Source organism: Euprymna scolopes, chromosome 46, assembly GCF_053919585.1.
Source record: "Euprymna scolopes isolate OS-2025 chromosome 46, ASM5391958v1, whole genome shotgun sequence".
NCBI classification, from domain to species: domain Eukaryota; kingdom Metazoa; phylum Mollusca; class Cephalopoda; order Sepiida; family Sepiolidae; genus Euprymna; species Euprymna scolopes.
The window spans coordinates 67128505-67144715 of record NC_136527.1 but is presented as its reverse complement, the minus strand read 5'-3'; positions in this window follow the sequence as shown (position 1 = coordinate 67144715).

Here is a 16211-nt window from a genome sequence, read left to right as displayed (position 1 = left end):
CCTCTAAGGCATGCATTACAGCTCATTCCTATCCAGTAAGGGACTTAACAGCCTACGCACACAAAGGCAGGTACTTAACAGCCAAAGTACCCAGAAACAAAGCGATATGCACTACACAACTGTCTCGAGTTTTGCAACGATTAATTACGTTATTGAAACGACACTCCTTGTTATGCAAAACGCCCCATGACTCTTACTAAAAAATACCTACAACTCCAACTCTATTCGCACCTACTGAAAACCTGCCCATATATATCTATTCACCTAATTACGCATGACTCAATACTTGCTGTCTTATCCATGCTATATTGCACTTACATCTTAACCATCCTATCATCTAAAATAGCTCGGGCACAACTCGTAGCTCAATTCTTAATACCTACTCATACTGTAACACTATACTAGACCTAAGCTAACATTAATAATAAAAAAGGGTACGTCTAAAATCACATTATCTCCTCCCTAACAAGCCCTCTTACAAACATAGACGCTTACACTGCATGAACTTCACCCACCCCCTTTATCCATTAACAAGTAAATAGCATGTCCCTAAATCACTTTGAGGAGTGTAACTAATCAGTAGATATAATCCCCAACAAACTAACCCAGTAACACTAACAACGCGGGGTCGCAGAAATACCTGGATTAGAACCTAGGCGCGGAGAAAACCCTCTCAGGGCTGACGGACCCAGTAGGTCTTCCCAGATCATCCGTCTAGAAGAAGGAAAACTCTGAAACTAAACCAAAGGGGAGAGAGGCCTCTTCAGTCTTGGATGACAACCTTCCTAGAGCTGGTGACTCAAACAAATTCACCGGTTTGCAAACCTAAATTGCTTAAGGAGTAGATAGGCTCTGTCTATCGCCCGGCTTCCATACTCCTTCTTTGCCTATTAGTCAAGCGCAGAGACACTATCTCAGTGATTCGACAGAAACACCCAGCGGTAGATCTTGTTTCCTGGCTAGGGCAATGAACGCCGTTCTTCCCCATTCCCAGCATGCCCCACCCCTATAACTGAACATTTGGGAGTGCTTGAGTATAAGATATGCCTGAGCGGTTAGATTGGGTTGACCTTCTTCTAAAGGGTTGAGGGTACCGGATTGATAGTTCCTGGCTGCTGTTCCCGACTGGTAGTACAGGAGCCCTAACTCTTTGGTAGCGCTTAGAGCGGCTGCTCCATCAACAGTTGAATAATATCGGGTTGTTTGCAGTGCCATGACGCGCATGGAAAGGGACCCTGCACTCATCCCCGATGGGCTTTCCTGAGGCCACAATCCTAATTGGAGAAAGGTCAGCTGATGGTCTACTTGTGATGCATGTTTGAAGCTCCGCATAACCTCTTGTTTAGCTCCCCCTTACCGAAACTCTTAAAAAAAAAAATATGACGACAGTACAATCTAAAAATAAGCTTAAACCAGGATTAGGGACAAACAAATTCAACTTGCCTCCTCCCTTGAGGCTCTCATTCACAAATATCCGTGGGCTTAGAACTAACTTAGCTGATGTTGAAGCATTTCTCTTAACAAATACCCCGGATATCTTAGCACTAAGTGAGACTAACCTACACTCCTCCATTCCCTCTAACCACTTTAACATGCCTGGATATCTCCCACTCTGCCGTAAGGACTCTGACAGACATATGCACGGACTTGGAGTTTACATTCGTAATACCCTTCCCTTGACTAGAGAAACAAACCTAGAAACAGATGATCAAGCCTTTATGTGCTTTAGACTAAACGTGCAACACAGTATTAGCTACTATTATTTTCTCTACCGCTCTCCCTCGACTCAGGACTGCTCCATAATAAACAAAGTATCTGACAGCATAGACACGGCACTGTCCCTCGACACTAGCGCACAAATACATGTGTTTGGTGACTTTAATGTCCACCACAAAAACTGGCTTGGATTCTCTACTCACACAGATGCAGCGGGCAGCACAACCCATAGCTTCGCTATATCTCACTCCCTATCACAAATTGTTACGTTTCCAACCCGTTTCCCTGACCAGGAAGAACAACACGCATCACTTCTAGATCTGTTTTTGACCACAGTTCCCGATGACTGCATAGCGAAGGCCCACAGCCCACTCGGGAACGCTGATCATGCAGTGATAATGGTTGAAATCGCCCTAAACTCTAGTCCCAAAACTGAAGAGCCAGTGCTCAAAACAACGAGATATTATAATAAGGCTGACTGGGAAGCCATCAGGGAACTAATTAGAGATGCTCCATGGAAAAATATTTTCTCTCTCCCTGCTGAACAGTGTGCAAACGAGACCACTGACTGGTTCAAAACTGCAATCGAAGCGCATGTTCCCATGCGGAAATTTTATAGTAAGCCCCACTCTCCCCAATGGTTTACGTCGACTTGTGCAACTGCCATTACTCAAAAGCAGCATGCATACCGTAGGTTTAACCGACATAAGTCCAGTTCAAACAGACTGAAGTATATAGAAGCTAGAAATAACGTTAAGAAAGAAATAGCGACAGCTAAGAGAGAATTTACGGAAACCACTAAAAAGCGCATCGAAGCACAAAAACTAGGAACTCGAGACTTCTGGAAAATCTACAACAGTGTAGTAAATAATGGGCAATCAACAATTCCCCCACTAACCAACAATCACGAGGTTGTCTCCTCAGCAACCGACAAGGCTAACATGCTTGCCAGTCGGTTTGCCTCAAACTCCACACTGGACCCTTCCAACCACCCCCTACCTGACTTTCCTATGCGGACAGACGCCACACTAGACGATCTGAAAACCACCCCTGCTCAGGTGCATGCTATCATAAAAAACCTTGACACCTCAAAAGCATGTGGACCCGATCTTATCCCAGCTGTGCTATTAAAAAAGTGCTCAGCCGAAGTAGCTCCAGTTCTCTCCAAACTCTACAACAAATGTCTTAATGAAGCTTGCTTTCCGGGCTGTTGGAAAACTGCTTCTGTTGTACCAGTATTCAAGAATTCTGGCGAAAGGACAGACCCATCAAATTATCGCCCCATTAGCCTCCTCCCACTTTTTGCCAAAATATTTGAGACCATAATTAACCATGCTCTAGTCCATCATCTTACAGATGCTAAACTACTGACTGACAAACAATATGGATTTAGACAAGCCCGTTCCACAGCAGACATCCTCACCGTGATCTCTGAACGTATATACCAATCACTGGACAAAGCGGGGGAAGGCAGAGCGGTAGCTCTAGATATATCTAAGGCTTTTGACAGGGTATGGCATGAGGGTCTCCTCAGGAAGATTAGATCTTACGGTATCACTGGTAGAATACTTAACATAATTAAATCCTTCTTAGATAAGAGAAAAATCCAGGTAGTCCTCGACGGTCGCACATCTAAACAATATGATATAAATGCGGGAGTGCCCCAGGGTTCTATCCTTGGACCTCTATTGTTCCTGATATTCATAAATGACCTCCCCGACAACATTGCCTCTGAGATGGGTATATATGCTGATGACACTACACTCTATGGCAGACACGACAGGAAGATGAATGAACACATTTCTAAAGAAATGGCAGAAACACTAGAGGAAGACCTCCAATCTGTAGTGGAATGGGGACAAAAGTGGTTGGTCGCGTTCAATGCTGCCAAGACTAAACTAGTTTCATTCAATAATTACAAGAAACCCTCTCTACCACCAATAGCAATGGCCAACGACCCTTTATCTGAGAGTCCATCTTTCAAACTCCTTGGCCTAACGTTCACAGGAAACATGAGTTGGAACAATTACATTGAAGGCATTGCCAGGGCCGCTGCAAGAAAGGTAGGCTCTCTCTACCGTGCTAGAAAACTACTAACACCCGAAAGTATCCTGTACCTCTATAAGGCCACCATTCGCCCATGTATGGAGTATTGCTGCCACATCTGGGCTGGTGCATCTGCTACTAGTCTCTCGCTCCTTGACAAGGTTCAAAAGAGAGTCGCAAATCTGATAGGCCCTGAACTGGCATCTAAGCTTCAGCCTCTGTCCCATCGACGAAATGTTGCATCCCTCTGCCTGTTCTACAAGTATTTTAGTGGTGAATGCTCTGATGAACTGCAATCACTTGTGCCCCCACGACGCGAGCACCCTCGACAAACCCGACAGGCTACTAGATCCCACCCCCACACTGTAGAGGTCCCTAGATGTAAAAGATCTTTTTACTCCAATAGTTTCTTCCCCAGAACCGCAAGACTCTGGAATTCCATTCCAGGTCCCTGCTTCCCCAACAGTACTGACGTGCAGAAGTTCAAGTGTAACGTGAACCGACACCTTGCTGCCCAAATCCCTACATAGTACCCCAGTAGTTGTTGCCCCTGATAGTAGCCCCCTACACCAAAGTGGCAATTTGCCTTGTTTGGGGTGAAAATGTAATAAAAAAAAAAAAAAAAAAAAAAAGGACGGCTAGAATCCTGAAAAGATCTCTTGGTTGGACTCACTAAAATAGGGGTAAATGTTAGACATCTGGTTGGATGTCCCATCCCCTCGAAGAAAAAGTTTAAGGAAAATGAAAAAAAAAAAGGGAAAACAATTTAAATCCCTAATAGACACTATTATCCATGAGTAATTAATGTGTATCTTTTTCAGAGTTAACCTGTTATGAGCATACTTCCTTCTACAATTATAAACAAAAATAACATAGTTATCAATTCCCAGGTATAATCCACTTGAGAAAGCTATATACTGACTTAGTGTGTATTCTTCTTATCTATGAGTAATTAATTTGTATCTTTTTCAGAAGAACCTGTCATGAGCATACTTCCTTCTACAATTATAAACTGACTAAATATTAAAAATAACATAGTTTTCAATGCCCAAGTATAATCCACTTGACATAGCTATATACTGACTTAGTGAGAAAAGAAAGTGTATTCTTGTACAATAAGTTCATCAATTATAACGATTCATTAGAAAGTTGTCCATATACAAAAATCATTCTTGTACAATAACCTCATTTTATCACATTTAGCAAATATATGAAAATATTCATGTAAAGCTTGTGGCTCTTCTAAGAAAGTTGTAGGTCTTCCTTAGAAAGTTGTGCATATACCAAAAAAACCCTGTAAGATAAGTTCCTCCTCAATTAATCAAAAGTATGCATTAGTTGTAGATATGGGAAAAACCAGTGAAGAAAAGCGATTTACTTGTACTGTGTGTGATTCGACTTTTAATAGGTCATCAAGTTTAGTTTCACATATGCGGATGCACACTGGAGAGAAACTGAATGCCTACTAGACACTATCCTCGAGTGCCTAAGGTCTCTCTGTACAGGGGTTTCTCAGAAATTCTGATATGAGGACACTTCATTGGAAGTAAACCCTGACTAAATATTCAAAGAAATGGTGTGCTATCTCCTCAAGCCATCCAGCACGTCCCTCAGTTTGCAGACGGGGGCACCCCCTTTAGCAATAAAGGGCAGCTTTGAATAAGAAATAAAAAGCCGTGGACAATAAGGAAATCAAAACAACATATGAAAGAAAATAACAACACATACTGGCAGGTCGGCACCCAGGATAAAAAGGGCCCTTCAACCCGTTCATACGCCAGGCGGGAAGATGCAAACAATGGTGTAAACCTTCCGAACTCTGGAAGTGGCTCTCCAACCATGACAGAGGATAACCAGGGTCAGCTATCAGGCCTTGATAACAGAGGTCCTGGCCCCCAAACATCAAATTCAGCAACAAGAAGAAAGAAAAATACAAGAGGCTTAAAAGCTCAGCCGTGGTCTGTTGCAGAAAAGAAGGTGCTACTGTTTTGCTACCACTACTCGAAGTTCGAAAAGTGGAGCAAAACATCCACTGACATTCTTACCGAGAAAATAAAAGATGCTAACCTACCTGAAGAGAAAAAATCTACACCTATTGCCCGCCTGCGATCACTTATTTCACAGATAGGAAACTATGTATCAGAGGAAGAGCAAAATGAAATTAAGACTGCAGCTCTAAAGGAGGCAGAAAAAGACTACATTCCTATTATGGAAGAGGAGAACATTCGAAGAATGGAGTCAAGATGGACCTGGGAAGAAAAGTGGATACTGATGTGGGCAATGGAATATGCTCAGGCAAAATATTCCAAACAAAAACAAAGGACAGAGACTTGGAGGGAAATATTCTTCCATTTCTGTCCAGGCAAACGGAATGTCCCATCTCCAAAGATTAGGTCACAAAGATACAATAGCCTAAAGGTGATGAATGAGGAAGAAATAAGACATCTAAAAACAGAAGTCGCATCCCTCATTAAAACAAACCAGAACCCACTTCAAAACCCCATAGAAATACCACCCAATAACCTACCCATATCTACGAATGGAAATGAAAGAACCACAAATAGTCCCACACTGGACCTTGATTCTTCGGCACCAATGCTGACAAGTGAAATACCACAAACACCAGCAATACTCCCTCAGGAAATGCCCGAGGTGGAAGATGACCAGTTAGTCTTGGAAGAAGAACTATGTAAGACCATTGAGAAGGTCCAACGGATGGGACTTCAAGAAAGACAAATGCTGCCTAAAATAACAATCACGAGAGCAACAAAGGTAGCAATAAAAAGGATTAATGTTGCTCTCAAGAGACTAGTGCCATATAGCACAACGCTGACCGAGTTAAATCAGGTGTCTTATGCCTCAGGACTCTACATTGTAAGGAAAGTAATGCCAACATTCCAAAAACAACGGGAACCAGAGGCAAAAGACAAAATACCATGCTGGAAACAAAAGATCCAAAACCAGCTTAACCTGTGCCGAAGGGAATTGTCCCAGATTAAACAATTCCTAGCCGCCCCTGCTGTACAGGGACGACTGAAGAACATCATCGGCAAACTCAGCAGGAAATATGGTACAAAAGCAGGACAGCTACAAAACGTAGCTAGAGAATTAGAAGGAAAAATCCCAGCACTTTCCAAACGCATTAAGAAAAGAGAAAGCAAGAATAGGGCAAAGCATGAAAACAAAACATTTAAGCAGAATGCTCGGTTATTTTACCGTAACCTAATAAGGGACACTATAACGGTGAATAACCCGCCCAAAATGCAAGAGCTGGAGGATTATTGGAGGCCTTTTTTTTTTTTTTACAAAGGCATCACCACATTATCAAGGCCCAGAGGCCACTCAAGGATAAGGGTTGAAGAGTGTACAGTAGAAATTGGTCAATATAGTAATCATTAGTAATGAAAATTTGGTAAATTTAATAACTTATATGGAACGGCTCATCAAGAACTTATTTACTTTAGACTTGAACACAACCATATTGTAGTCAGCCGGAAAGCAGGAAAACGGAAGACAATTCCACAGGCGTGCAGTTCTAAGAAAGAAGCTTTGTTCATGGAATCTACGTTTAGGTTTAGGCACAGATAAAGAGTGGGGGAAATTATTGATAGTGTTTACAGCTAGACGAGTGTTTCTTGTGAAAGTTTTGCGAACGAGATCACCCATAACAAAGAGGCTCAATGGATCCATACCATTGAGAGGAGCTTAGAAAATAAGCCAGAGATGCCGGAGCCAAAAATAACAGCTGGCACTATAAAAATGAAGCTAAATGGCGTCTCAAATTACAAAAAGCCTGGCATAGACAATCTCCCCAATTTCTGGCTGAAACAAATAACATCATTACATGGGCATTATAGCAGTTGTTTCAACAGAATATTGAGCGGTGAAGAAACCACACCAGAATGGCTATTAAGAGGAGATACAACCCTCATAGCAAAGACAAAAGAAACGCAACACCCTAATAAATACAGGCCCATTTGCTGTCTCACTACCACCTACAAACTCTTCACTGGCCTTGTTGCGGACAGTATATACCAACACCTCTCCTGCGCCACATATCTTGAAAAAGAACAAGCAGGCTGTAGGAGGGACTGTCTAGGTACCAAGGACCAAATAAAACTATCTTGGAAGACTGTAGGAAGAGACAGCGAAATTTAAGTATGGCTTGGATTGATTATCAGAAGGCTTATAACAGTGTACCACACACGTGGCTTCTACGCTGTCTAGAGCTATATAAGATACACCCGATAATCAAACAGGCCATAGCTACACAAATGAAAATGTGGCAAACAAACATGACATTAAGCCACACAAAAGGAAATATAAGGGTCCACGGACGTAAACATCAGGCGAGGAATCTTCCAAGGGGATAGTTTATCCCCTTTACTCTTCTGCTTGGCAATAGATCCGTTAAGCAAACTTTTAAACAAAAACAAATGTGCTTACAATCTAAGCCAGGACCGCCGACAAGACCCAAACAAACGAATTAACCACCTGCTCTTCATGGATGACCTCAAGCTGTATGCCAGTTCTGATGCCGACTTAAATGAACTCTTGCAAGTCGTACATAACTTCTCCAGAGATATTGGCATGAAATTTGGACTGGACAAATGTGCCAAGTGCTCCATCAAATCTGGGAAGAAGATCGAAACTGAAAATATACAGCTTGATGAATATACCACCATCAAGGACCTAGAAGGGCAGGAAGGATACAAATACCTTGGCATAGAAGAGAATGATACCATCCAGCATGCCAAGATGAGAAACAAAATTGGAAGTGAGTACATACGCCGAGTCAAGAAAGTATGCAAAACAGAACTCACAGCCAGAAACAAAATAACTGCCATTAACCAACTAGCCATGCCAGTGGTAACATACAGTTTTGGTATTGTCGACTGGCCACAAAAAGACATAAATAGACTAGACACTAAGACACGTAATATGCTGACAATGTATAAAGTAATATACAGAAACCAGTGTCTGTCTAGAATGTATCTGCCCAGATGGAAAGGAGGTATGGGGCTCTCGGAGATTGACCATCAACATCGTGCAAGTATTGTGAGCACCGGACAATATCTGATGAGCTCTAAAAACCCAACTCTCAAGATGGTACACCAACATCAGGAATCAAGAGCCAGTAGAACAACATCCATCACAAAACTGGCCAAACATTTTGGGGAAGTCTTTCTTACAAGTGAGACAGAAACAGAAAAGATACCTGCGACTGAAATAGCCAGAAAAAGTCGCCAGAAATACACTAAAGCTTTCCATGACAAGAAAGTTGAAGAATGGGCCAACCAACAACGGGCCAAGTATTTTCTGGACGAATATAACCAAGACTATATTGATAAGGAAGGGTCTATAAGCTGGCTAAAGGATGGATCGCTCCACTATGACCAGGAGAAGTTTATAATAGCTGCCCAAGATCAAGGCTTGATGACCAATGCGTTTAAAAAAATGAGTGGTCTCAGCAAAGACAACAAATGCAGGTTCTGCCACACAGAAGTAGAGAGTGTGAGCCACCTGATTTCTAGCTGTAAGGTTCTGCTAGGGGACGGCTACTATACAATGCGACACAATGAAGTATGCAAATATCTCCACTGGACGATCTGCAATAAGTTAAATATCGAATGCAATAAGAAGTCATGGGAACATATACCCGAAAGAACAGTCGGAAACAAGTCATATACCATCCACTATGACTATGCAATCCCTACAGCCACATACCTAGAAAACGGAGCTATAAAACCCGACATTGTAATATGGGACAAGAAGGAGAAGGAAGCAACCTTGGTGGAAGTTAGTGTCCCGAATGATGCTGGGTTAAACAGAGCTGAGAGGGAAAAGATTACTAAATACCAGGGTCTTATGTATGACATGAAAAGAAACTGGAACCTTAAGAAGATCTCTATCATTCCAGTAATTATAGGAGCAACCGGACTTATAAAAAAGAATTTTACAAACTATCTTACAAATATACCAGGTAAACCAAGTGCAAAGGAGATTCAAACAATTGCACTTAAAGGGACGGTTAGAATCTTAAAAAGATCTCTCGGTTGGAGTGTCTAAAATAGCAGGTGTATGTTTGGCATCTGGTAGGATGCCCCATCCCTGGCTTAAACAAAATGATAAGAAAAATGAAAAAATAGAGAAAAGCCATACCAGTGTACAGCTTGTGCTTCTTCTTTTGGTCGAAAGGCACATTTGTCACACATGCAAACACACACTGGGGAAAAGCCATTTTCTTGTGAAGTTTAGTAGGAAAGGAACTTTAGTTCAGCATATGCGAAGAAATTGGAAATTAAAAGACGTTTCAATTATACCAGTCATCATAGGAGCAACTGGGCTTATGAAAAAGAACTTTAAAAAGTACATAGCAAGCATACCCGGTGAACCAAGTGCAAGTGAAATACAAACGATTGCACTGAAAGGGACGGCTAGAATCCTGAAAAGATCTCTTGGTTGGACTCACTAAAATAAGGGTAAATGTCAGACAGTTGGTTGGATGTCCCATCCCCTAGAAGAAAAAGTTTAAGAAAAATGAAAAAAAAAGAGAAAGGCCATATTCTTGTAATGTATGTTGCTTATCATTTAGTTAATCATATGCGAACACACACTGGAGAAAAGCCATATTCTTGTAATCTTTGTGATTCGTTTTTTAATAGGTCATCATCATTAAATACACATATGCAAACACACACTGTAGATAACTTGTGGCTCTTCATTTAGCGTGAAATCAACATTAGTTAAGCATAGGCGAAGGCTCACTGTAGAATAGCCACTGTCTTATAAAATCTTCAATTAATTATAAAGACACAAACACTAAAGTAAAGTAATATTCTTGTAGAGTATGATCCGACTGGAGAGAACTGGAATGTCTATTAGACACTATCCTCGAGTGTCTAAGGTCTCTCTGTAAAGGGCTTTGTCAGAACAACTTGGTATGAGAATACTTTGTCCATAGAAGTAAACCTTGACCAAATATTACAAATCATATAGTATTCACTGCCCAAATAAGATCTCGCTATGGCTAACTCATATTAGCTTTTAAGATGAATGGTGCACCTTCTTCAAGTGCTGTGATCTCAAGTAATAGTACAAAGCTGGATACTCCACCAGACTAGATGAATTCTTGTCCTGGAATCCAGTAAGACCAAGAGATCAAAATGAAAGATATACTACAACGTATGAAAATGGTTAATTTGGGAGAGAAAAATTGTTCTCAACTTCTTTACTAACTCAGTGTTTGAGAAATAAAGAACTTAAATGGGACATTCGAATATCCATGTATCTCATATAAACTTCAAGTGTTAGCCCAAGGTTGTGAGCCCCTTGATTTCTGAGAACTTCGTCTCGTATAGTGTTAGCCTCAGGTCGACTGAAGTAAAATAAAACAAAAAAGAGAAAAGCCATATTCTTGCAATGCTTGTGGTTCATCTTTTAGTCAATCAGCAGCATGAGCTACACATATGCGAATGCACAGTGGAGAAAAGCCACACTCTTGTAATGTTTGTGGTTCTTCATTTACCACCAAATAAGCATTAGCTACACATGTACGAATACACACTGGGGAAAACCCATATTATTGTAATGTTTGTGATTCGTCTTTTAGTAGGTCATCATCATTAAATACATATGCAAACACACTGGGAAAAGCCATATTGTAATGTCTGTGGCTCTTCATTTAGTGTGAAATCAACATTAGTTAAACATAGGCTAAGGCACACTCTAGAATAGCCACTTTCTTATAAAAATCTTCAATTAATTATGAAGACACAAACACTAAAGTAATATTCTTGGTGTTAACATTCGGTGTTATTCAATAAACAGATAATTCTTCATTTTCTGCTTCAACACCATAGCTCTTTTCAAAGCATCAATATATCTCTCAACCAGTCGTATTGGGTGCTTAGGTGATTTTTCGATAAAATTTAACAATTTTTTTATTCTTTTAATGACAACTCTATGCCATTGTCAAAGAAAACAGTTTTTAGCTATGTTGTTGTTAATAGTTAACAGCACTGTTTAGTACATTGTGTAGATGTGACCATGGTTTTTCTGCCTTAGTCAAAGCACTCAATTTTATTGCAGCTTTTGCTACAGATGTGCAACTTTTCTATGTTTTCGCCACATTTTCAATATCTTTATGCATATCTTGCTAGTATATATATGTTTATGTTGTTTACCCGAGCCCGTTATCAAATCATGAGCATACTTTCCTAGTAAACATTAAATCTGCAATTAATTCGCCTTGGTGTTAACATTCTTCATTTTCTGCTTCAACACCATCGCTCTTTTCAAAGCATCAATATATCTCTCAACCAGTCGTATCTTGGGTGATAAGGTGATTTTTCGATAAAATTTAATGGTTAAGTTAAATGTTTAGTACATTGTGTAGATGTGGCCATGGTTTTTCTGTCTTAGTAAAAGCACTCAATTTTATTGTTGCTTTTGCTACAGATGTGCAATTTGTGTTTTTTTCAATATCTTTATGCAGGCTAGTATATATATATGTATATTTTTTTACATAGGCATCACCACATTATCAAGGCCCAGAGGCCACTCAAGGATAAGGGTTAAAGAGTGTACAATATAGTAATCATTAGTAATGAAAATTTGTTAAATTTGATAACTTATATGGAACGGCTCATCAAGAACTTATTTACGTTAGACTTGAAGACAGCCATATTGTAGTCAGCCGGAAAGCGTGAAAACGGAAGACAATTCCACAGGCGTGCAGTTCTAAGAAAGAAGCTTTGTTTATGAAATCTACGTTTAGGTTTAGGCACAGATAAAGAGTGGGGAGAATTATTGATAGTGTTTACAGCTAGACGAGTGTTTCTTGTGAAAGTTTGGCGAGGGGGGACCATAGATTGAAGCTCGGTCGAACACTTTCCATGAAAATAACGATACATCAGAGACAAACTCGCAACATCTCTTCTGTGAGATAGAGGTTGCAAGGAGGAGAAAAGGACATCCCCTAAGAGGCTACGAAGTCTATTTTGAACTCTATCAAGGCAGGACAAGTCCTTTCTAGCAGCTCCTGTCCAGATGTGGCAACATTATTCCATCTTTGGACGTACCTGGCTCTTATATAGATAGAGAATAGCATCAGCAGTGAGATATCTACCGGATCGATAGAAAGATCCCACCATTTTTCCAGCGGCCTTGGCAACAGATTTGATGTACGTGTTCCATTTAAGATCAGGAGTAATGGTCAACTGGTCAAGCCCAGAAGCTTGTCAAAACTTGAGGCCTCCTGAAGACGAGAGCCATTCATTTCAATTGATGACAAATGTGGATTAGAATGTTGATGATGTAAAGAGAGAAGCTTGGTTTTAGATGCATTAAAAGTAACCAGCCACTCCTTTCCTCATTGTACTACGTGCTCAAGATCAGAGGAGAGAGAATTGGAGGGAACTTGGTCGTTTACTGTCTTAGATGTGCTACCATAAATGGTAGTGTCGTCAGCATAAATGTCTACAAATGATGTAAGGATGTGATTTGGAATATCATTAATGTAGATCAGGAAAAGAGTTGGGCCCAGGATGGACCCCTGAGGAACACCGGCATTAACACTGTGAGCTTCTGATTTTTGCCCCTCAACTACTACTCTTATGAACCTATCAGAAAGAAATGATTTAATAATTGAGAAGACTTTTCCAGCGATACCATAGCTAGCGATCTTATGAAGTAAACCTTTATGCCATACCCTATCAAAGGCTTTAGATATGTCAAGAGCAATTGCCCTAGAAAGATTGCCACCGTCGAGAGATTTGCTAATCCTATGCGATATAACTGTAAGCACATCTGCTGTAGATCTAGTAGAACGGAACCATATTATGAGTCACTAAGAAGGTTATTTTTGTTGAGATGATTGATTACTTCTGTATTTAACACAGATTCTAGCAACTTACTCATGACGCACAGGAGACTTATTGGCCTGTACTGAGAGGGGGATGAGCGATCACCTGAATTCTTAAATACAGGGCATACTGATGAGATTTTCCAGGGAGATGGGAAACTATTCTCCTTAAGACAACGTTTAAACAGTTTTGTAAGTATGGGCGCTAGTTCAGGTTGAAGTTTTTTGAGTACTATAATTGGAATACCGTCGGGGCCAGTTGCTTTACTGGAATCAAGGTTTTTGATTAGCTTGGCAACATCACGTACATATATATGTATATCACATAGCGTGTTTTCTGATACAGGAGGAAATATTGGGGGTTGGCGGCCTTGGTCGCAAAGGGTAGAATTAGCTGCAAAGTTCTTGAGAAAGAGTTTGGCTTTGTCTGATGCTGACGAGATTACCTCAGGTCCATTGATAATAGTTGGGATGGAGCACACGCTTCTGTTCAGGATTCTGTTTGCTATTTGCCAAAACTGGTAGGAACCAAGCCGCTGCTCAGCTACTTTGGACTTAACAGATTGAGCATACAACTCTCTTGCGTTCCTTATTATTTCTTACAATGGTTGCTGGCAGTCCTGAAACGGCTTTATTTTCCATACATCTATTACGTTTGAAGCAGTGGAAAAAGTGATTTCTGTGCGCAATGGCAGCAGCACATTCTGGAGAGAACCATGGCTGGCTGTTAGGTTTTTGCTGAAACTTTTTAGAGGGTATGAAATGGTCAATACCTACAATTAACCATTCAGTCAGGTCTAATACTATAGAGGACACATCCTTTTGAAACATGGAATGCAGAGGTAGATCAGATATAAATGTACGGAAGCTATCCCAGTCAGCCTTAGTGTATCGATATACTATACGATGGTGAGGTACGTCTGGGGACTTATTACATTTCATTTTTTTCTTAATTGATACAACAGAGTGGTCAGAAGATCCAAGAGGCGACAGAACAGAAACTGAACATAGTTCAGGGCAAGTTGTGAGAAAAAGGTCTAGTAGGCTCGCATACTGGCCGTCATTATCGGGCACACGGGTGGGTTCGTGAACAATCTGAGTGAGGTCATAGGCAATGGAGAAATCATGACAGAACCTCCCCTCATCATCGGTCTTGTTTGAGTGGGCCAACCATTCGACGTTGTGAACATTGAAGTCTCCACATACGTGAATGTTAGCTGAAGGATAAGCAGATAGGACTTGGTCAATTTTCTCAGATATGTTTTGAAAGATAGTAACTCCGCTGTTGTGGGGGCGATAGAGAGTAAATATAAATGCAGTAATGTGAGCTAAAGCAACCCGGAAGCACATAAGTTAGGATCTTCCCTGGAGATGTCCCTCCCACATGGAAAGCTATCTTTAATATAGGCACATATTCCATGCCCATGGCGATCTTGAGGGTCAGATTTAGAAGTTAAGTTAGAGTATCCTGTAATTGCAAACTCTTCAAGGGAAATAGCCTGTCCAATGCCAGTTTCACTTAAAAATAAAAGGTCTGGTTTAGTCTCCTGTAATTGGGTTTCAACCTCTGGAAGGTTAGAACGAAGACCCCTGATGTTGGAGAAAGAGACATAGTAGTAGGGGTCTACGTTGGAATTTGGAGAACCGGGTTTAATCGTGTATTTTTCTTGAAACTTGTCATGATGAAATTTTGGAATTTGTGGACTAGGTCGTCAGATTTACTTAGAGCAGGACAGAGAGGGGAAACTAAGAGAGAAAAAGAAACGAAGAATTTTTTTGTAGCTAATGATAAGGTAAAGCCGTAACAATTACCCACTAGTATGGCATCGAGAGGCCCCACCAGAAGCTACTGCATGGTCCAGATTCCATTCACCAAATGGCAATACAGAAGCCCCAGTACTTTGCACCTGCTGATAGGACAGCCTCCTTATTGGTTAATACAAGGTTCGGGTCCCTGACTATCAGGCGGATAACGTCAGCCCAGACAAAACGTTTACCTCCAGCACCCTTACTAGTGACATGGCTACAAGGATAGACATAGAAACAGAAAATTTCCACCAACTCTGCCAACTGTTCGCGCAAAATACTGCCAACCTAGAAAACAGCTTTTTCTTCTCCCTTTGTCAGAAAAATCACTCATTAAAAAATGAGGACTGAGGGACAAATAAGAAGAAGCGAGAGTAACAGGAGCTGCCGATAACGCATCCACAATGCGTTTTCTACTCTCCATTTAAAAAAAAAAAACAACAAAAAAATTAAGTATTGTACTAATTAAAAGTCCAACTGACGTGTTTAAGGGACAGTATGGTGATAGATTCCCCTCTCACGAGCTAAAAATGAGTACAATTAGGTAATCTATTTTTGCAATCAACTCGGTAGATAAATAAACATTTATGGACGAGAAAAAAAAGCTAGCATTTAATACAACAGAAATACATAAATTAAATACTGAAATAAAATGTAGTCATTAGTATTTGAATCTAAAAATAAAAAGTGCGAATTAGTATAGATATCACTTATCTCAACAACACTTCCGTCTTCAAACTGCAAACTAGTGAAGAATTTAACTTTTATAGCGTTCAGA